The sequence below is a fragment of the Triticum dicoccoides genome, chromosome 4B (genome assembly GCF_002162155.2).
Source record: "Triticum dicoccoides isolate Atlit2015 ecotype Zavitan chromosome 4B, WEW_v2.0, whole genome shotgun sequence".
Lineage (NCBI taxonomy): Eukaryota > Viridiplantae > Streptophyta > Magnoliopsida > Poales > Poaceae > Triticum > Triticum dicoccoides.
This window is the reverse complement of record NC_041387.1, coordinates 28,088,391-28,095,379: the sequence shown is the minus strand read 5'-3', so window position 1 is coordinate 28,095,379 and position 6,989 is coordinate 28,088,391. Positions and strand designations below refer to the sequence as shown.

At 41.0% G+C, this 6,989-nt stretch overlaps 1 long non-coding RNA gene across 2 annotated transcripts; it reads right to left on the bottom strand.

The window, feature by feature from the left end:
• Positions 1–3,778: 3,778 nt before the first annotated feature.
• Positions 3,779–5,120, bottom strand: LOC119293273. 2 transcript variants are annotated; one of them, XR_005143010.1, is made up of 4 exons: positions 4,865–5,120; positions 4,313–4,441; positions 4,163–4,236; positions 3,779–4,045 (listed from the first exon to the last, which is right to left on the bottom strand). It is a non-coding gene; the product is annotated as an uncharacterized LOC119293273 (long non-coding RNA). The 2 variants fall into 2 exon arrangements; XR_005143009.1 differs by having other exon boundaries at positions 4,313–5,120.
• Between the last annotated feature and the right edge of the window lie 1,869 nt (positions 5,121–6,989).

The window sequence follows — 6,989 nt, the reverse complement described above, 5'->3', positions numbered from 1 at the left end:
TGTCGAACCTCAAGGTGTGCTTACGTGTTGGTCATCAAGGCTCGAAGTTTGGGCCGATTCTTGCCCGTTTCTTGGACTTAAGTTTTGGGGTCCCGAAGGGATTTCCATATTTGACGATCCCCGGGGTGCGTTTACGTGTCTGTAATCAACACTCACAATTTTGGCCAATTCTGACATGTATTGTTGAACCCCAAGGTGCGCTTACGTGTCAGTCATCAACACTCGCGGTTTTTGTCGATTCTGGCCCGTTTTGTGGAATCTTACTTACCATTTTGGGGTCCCGAAGCGATTTCCATGGTTGTCAAACCTCAAGTTGCGCTTACGTGTCAGACAACAACAATCGCCGTTTGGGCCAATTCTGGCCTGTTTCTTGAACTATTACTCACTGTTTTGGGGTCCCAGAGTGATTTCCACTATTGACGAACCCCGGGATGCATTTACGTGCCGGTCATCAACACTCACAATTTTGGCCGATTGTGGTCCGTTTCATGCACTATTACTCACCGTTTTGGGGTCCCAGAGCGATTCCCAGGATTTACGACCCCGGGGTGCATTTACGTGTGTGTCGTCAACATTCATAGTTTTGGTCAATTTTGACCCATTGCATGGACTATTACTCACAGTTTTGGGATCGCGGAGTGATTTCCAGGATTAACGAACCCCGGCGTGCGTTTACGTGTCGGTCATCAACACTTCAGTTTTGGCCGATTCTGGCCCGTTTCATGGACTGTTACTCACTGTTTTGGTGTCCCAAAAGTGATTTTCATGGTTGTCGAACCCCAAGGTGCGCTTACGTGTCGATCATCAACACTCACAGTTATGGCCGATTCTGGCCCGTTTCTTGGACTATTACTGATTGTTTTGAGGTCCCGAAGTGATTTCCACGATTGACGAACTCCGGGGTGCATTTACGTGTTGGTCATCAACACTCACAATTTTGGCCGGTTTTGGCACATCTCGTGCACTATTACTCATCGTTTTGGGGTCCCAGAGCGATTTCCATGATTGACGATCCCCGGGGTGCGTTTTCGTGTCCATCGTCAACACTGACAGTTTTGGCCAATTCTGACTCGTATCGTGGACTATTACTCACTGTTTTTGGGTCTCGAAGCGATTTCCATAGTTGTTGAACACCAAGGTGCGCTTACGTGTCGGTCATCAACACTCGCGGTTTTTGTCGATTCTGGCCCGTTTCATGGACTATTACTTACCTCTTTGGGGTCCCAAAGCGATTTCCGTGGTTGTGAAACCTGTAGTTGCGCTTACGTGTCGATCAGCAACAATCGTCGTTTGGCCGATTCTGGCTCCTTTCTTGGACTCTTACTCACTGTTTTGGAGTCCCGAAGTGATTTCCACTATTGACGAACCCCGGGGTGCGTTTACGTGTCGGTCATCAACACTCACAATTTTGGCCGATTGTGGTCCGTTTTGTGCACTATTACTCACCGTTTTAGGGTCCTAGAGCGATTTCCAAGATTGACGACCCCTGGGTGCATTTACGTGCCTATTGTCAACACTTACAGTTTTGGCCAATTCTGACCCATTGCATGGACTATTACTCACTATTTATGGGTCCCAGAGTGATTTCCATGATTAATGAACCCAACGTTTACGTGTCGGTCATCAACACTCACAGTTTTTGTCGATTTTGGCCCGTTTCGTGGATTATTACTCACCATTTTGGGGTTCCAAAAGCAATTTCCATTGTTGTCGAACCCTAAGGTGTGCTTACGTGTCGGTTATCAACACTCCTAGTTTTGGCCGATTCTGACCCATTTCTTAGACTATTACTCACTGTTTTAGGGTCCCGCAGTGATTTTCAAGATTAACGAACCTTGGGGTGCGTTTACGTGTCGATCATCAACACTCACTGTTTTGTCCGATTCTAGCCCGTTTCGTGGTGTATTACTCACTGTGTTGAGGTTCTGAAGTGATTTCCACCATTAACGAATCCCGGGGTGCGTTTACGTGTCGGTCATCAACGTTCGCGGTTTTTGTAGATTTTGACCCGTTTCGTGGACTATTACTCACCATTTTGTGGTCCCAAAGCGATTTTTATGGTTGTCGAACCCCAAGGTGTGCTTACGTGTTGGTCGTCAAGGCTCGCAGTTTGGACCGATTCTCGCCGCGTCCTGTAGATTTGCTCACTTGCTCGGGTTTTCTTTCTTTTCTTTTATATTTTCCTTTGGTTTTCTATGGTTTTTAACCGGTTTTCTCCCATTTTCCTTTCGCTATACTTTCATTTCATTTGTTTTTCATGAGCTTTCTTTGGATTTTTCATTCTTTGTTATACATCCGGTTCTTTTTGTTTAATTCTTGGTTTTCTTCTTTCTTTTCCTTTCTTTTTTTCATCACAAATCTATTTTTTGGTGAGTACCAAATGTGAATTTTGAGAGCTAACATGAAGCATTTTGGCGATACAATTTAGACATTTTCAATTACGTGATGTACATTTAAAAAAGGTGTTGATTTTTTTCATACATTGTAACGTTTTTACATATAAAATTTGTACATTTCTTAAATGCCAATAAAAATTTCTTTAAAATTATGTGATCATTTTTTTCCATTGTATAAACGACTTTTAAGTTTTCATGGAAATTTTTGGAAAATACGCAAATATTTCTTTACAATGTCACCATACATGTTTTAATTGAAACAAAAATTATTTGAAGCTATGCAAGCAGTTTTTAACATTTTTTTGAAATGCGGGAATATTTTCATCAAGTGTGGCGTACATTTTTCTAGCATCGTGAACTTTTTTTTCACTTTATGTAAAAGAAATATTCTATACACATTTTTGAAAAATGGCATACATTTTTTAAACTCGGAACCACATTTTTAGTGCCACAATAAAGTTATCAACATTCTAAAACTTTGCTAACAATGTTTTTATAACATTTTTATTCATATTTCGAAATTCATAAGTAAATTTATTATTTTGAATATATATGCATTTAATTTAAAAAACATATATAAGTAATAAGTTAACAAAAGTAAATTCGTGTGATGCCAGCAGGATGAGCCAGGTCCTACTGGGTCGGCCCAGCAACGGCACACTAAGGCGAGGCAGCCGTGCGCCTTGCAGTAGGCGGCATATAGCCGCGCCCAAATAGTTCCTTAGCCGTACCTTCGCATACCCGAGGACGTATCCTGTGAAACGATGGAACTGATGCACCAGATGTACCGACCGATTCTGGGCCACGGGATGGAGAATAGATGGACTGGATGACATCATAAGATGGCCGCTGGTACATTTTATAGAACAGACCCTGCGTCCTTCTGAAATCCCATCGTCCCCTTCCCTTTCCTCTTTCCCCTTGTGTGCATCTCTTCGTGAGATCCCCTCTTTGTACAGGCGATCCATGATGATGTGAGCCCTCTTCAGTATAACTCCCACCCTAAAATGGCTGCAATCCCCTTCCCTCTGTCTCTTCCCACAATCTATCCCTGTGCATGATGGGGCTGGCTATGGCTTGGCGCGGCCGACGACATGCTTTTGGTTTGGCACCGCTGCTACCGTTGCAGGCTATGATTCAGCGATGCCTCAAAATTCCTAACAACCTGATGTGCGTTTTTTATTCAGATCATGAGTCACATATTTTATTCTGTAGAAGCAGCGGAAAAGGGGTATTTTTCGTATATGCGAGCCTTCCCCATATTGATGCTTGTGCATTTGCTATGTCCATAACAGAAATCAGACTACAGTTGATATTATTGTGTTTTGTCATGCCCAGTTTCAGATTCTACTTCGGCCTTCTATCCTGAATTTTGTGCTGAATTAAGGACACAAGGAAATAACGTGTAAAAGATATGTGTCACAGTACATATGAAGTACAACACATCTTCAGTGAATTCTCAAAACCTGAGAAATCATTCGACCATTCCCCCGGCGGATTTGGCCACAAAGTAATTGTTAAGCTGCATGAGCATATATATAGACACAGTCCAATTAACTTCATGTCCCATCACAACTAGTGGAGAGGCACTATTTTGCATTGGAACAGAGAACGAAATTTGCACATCACTTGAGAGAACCAGTCTTTACCTGTATTATACATACAAATGGAGAGAATTAGTCTTGATCCGGCTCCTCAGCTGTTCCTGGAGCAGAACATAAATTTCTGAAACTTCACAACACTAACCTGAAAAAAAAAATACTTACACAAAATGGAAGATTGTTGTTGTTGTTTTGGCTTGCTGTAGTTATTCCATGATTTGTGAAAACTAAATTGCGTCCTTGCAATTTAAGAAAAAATCAGTCAAATGATATGGATGTGCATGGCAAACATAATGAGTACAACAAGGGAATTACCACAGAAAAGCCATTGGCGTCGTCTTCAACTCTTATGTTTGTGGTCGAACCAACACTTAGAGCAACACTTGCCACTAACTCCATGACAGACTAGTTGGGGAAATATAACAACGGAACAATTCATTGTATCTGCAATTGGTAATAAGATGACTGACGTACTAACAAGTGACACATATCAGTATCGTTAATTCCAAAACATTGTTAGAATGTGGAATGCAACAAGGAAAAATCACGAATAAGAAGAACTAGTAATGCTTTCAGAGAATTCAGCTGGACATTAAAGTGCAGTTTAAATCAACAAAGTGAATCAAAAGAATACAGAGAAAATATAATCTACTTCTGTCATGCAAATTAACTCCCTGGTAGCCATTTTCACATAAAATTCATAACATTCATGCACAATTTTTACTGTATTTTACAGCATGCAAGACGCATGGACACTTTACAAATTAAGGATGAGAACAACATCTGTTTGCCTGTTTTCTACTGCAATGCTGCAATTGGGGCAAATTGACAAACGGGAAGAAACATGTATCGAATAGGAGATCATACTCTGGATCTTTAAGCCTCAAAAGATGGTCTGCTCCTTTTTGATGGCTGAACAGATTACATGCTCCCCGACAGCGATGATGGTGGCTGCTGGCCGTGCTGGGCGAGGCCATTTGAGAGGATAAGAGGGCTACTGGCGCTAGAACTAGGTACGGTGATCCAGCAGATGGGGAGAGAGAGGCGACGGAGCAAATTGCTAACCTAGCTCGCAGATCGCCCGCTACATGTACAGAAGGGGACAGAGGAAAGGGAAGGTGACGATGGGATTTCGGAAGGACTTCTGCGCAGCTGAATGACTTTACAAGGTCTCTTCTACAAAATGTACCAGCGGCCAGCTTAAGTTACCATCCAGTCCATCTATTCTTCATCCTGTGGCCCAGAATCGGTCGGTGCATTCGGCGCATCAATTCCATCGTTGCACAGGATACGTTCTCACGCATACCCAGTTCCCTGCTATTTCTTTCAACAGGCCGGCTGATATAGAGAAAAGAACGCACAGTGGTTATCCCGGTTTAAGGAACATTCTTGAAAGTTCCATCGTTCATGTTTTTCCTTTTCCATTATGCCTTTTTTCCTTTACTTTTTTGTTATTTTATAAATAAAATAAAAATTGAAAATTTAAAGAAAAACTTTAAAATGATTTTTGTGAATATTTATATTTTAAAATTCTTGAATATTTTTAAAATTTTAAACCTTTTTTGAAAGATTGAAGTTTTTATATTCGTGGACAATTATGAGTTCGCGAAGAAATTTTCAAATTTGCAAACATTTTTTGTACTACCATTTTTTTGATTCACGAACATTTTTTCAAATTCTTCTAAAAAAACATGTTTATCTATAGTCCAGTGGCTACTGGATTTCTATTAGTTAGTGATCGTGCGATAGAAAGGTCGACCGCGTGAACGAGAGAAGCTGCCGTGGGGACCCAACACTAATGGACAGGGCCCACGTGCATTTCATGCGAGCCACTTGGATCGTCGCGACACCTGGAGAACTAGATAGGAGCTCCCAAAGAACAATGTCGGGGAGCCACTAGTCATCGCTCTAACCGGCGAATAGGTGCTATATCGCTCAGGCAGTCCTACCCAGTGTCACAAACCAAACATCATTTAGTGAAATTTCACGTGTGGATCTGCCTCCCTGTTTTTTTTCCTTTTAACTGCGTTGACTTTCTTGGATTTTTTCTGGATATTTGATGAATGAACTTGGTAACTTGGCAAACACTATCGCCTGGAACCTTGAACCTTCCTTATGACACTTGTGACCCAAAATATTAATATGTTCATTCATTTTTTGTCCATTGTAGGAAACTTATTTCTTTCTTTGCACCTACAATTCTTCAATTTTTACCATAGCTTCTATGATGTACATAAAGCCCATTTCTAAAAAAAATATTGTTATGTCATTATGCAATATTTCTGTTTATTCAATATACCTTTTGTGTCAATTATTGGCCCATAAAATTCAAAGTATATTTTCACTGCCTCCAAAAATTATGAAACTAGGTGGACGTTTGTGCCCACTTTATCATCTAGTAAAATTCTTGACTCCATTTGACTTAGTAAAAGTATTATTTTGCTATTTTCGGAAATGCCTATTTGACAACACTTTTCAAAGCAGCTACCTTTTCTATCGCTTCAAGAATTATTAAATAATTCATATACACTCTAATGATGCCTAGGGACACAAAGTAATGAACCAACCTTGCTCCAATTTTGGGCAGAGGATCCAAAAGCCCTTTCTATCATAAAAGACACTTTGTGAAGGAACTGTATTTTACTCTGATCCATTATGTATGATATTTTTACACAATGATCACCATCCCAAATTATTCCGCTAGGAAGACTGGATCCATTCTTAACAATTCGACCAAATGTTAGGCAGCAAACACTTTTTTGTGGATTTGAATTTTGAAATATGTGTTATGTTCATGCAAGCTTGGGGCTCTATTCACTGCATATTTCTTAACCTCTAGTGAGACATCTCCCATACAATGTTTGAAAACCATTAGCAATCCAGAGCGCCCATATTGCATGGTGACAGGGCACAGAGCCCCGTTCCCTCGCGCCCGACGACTTGTCGTCACACGCATGCCTAGCCTAGCTAGCCCCCCTGAGGCAGGTAACTC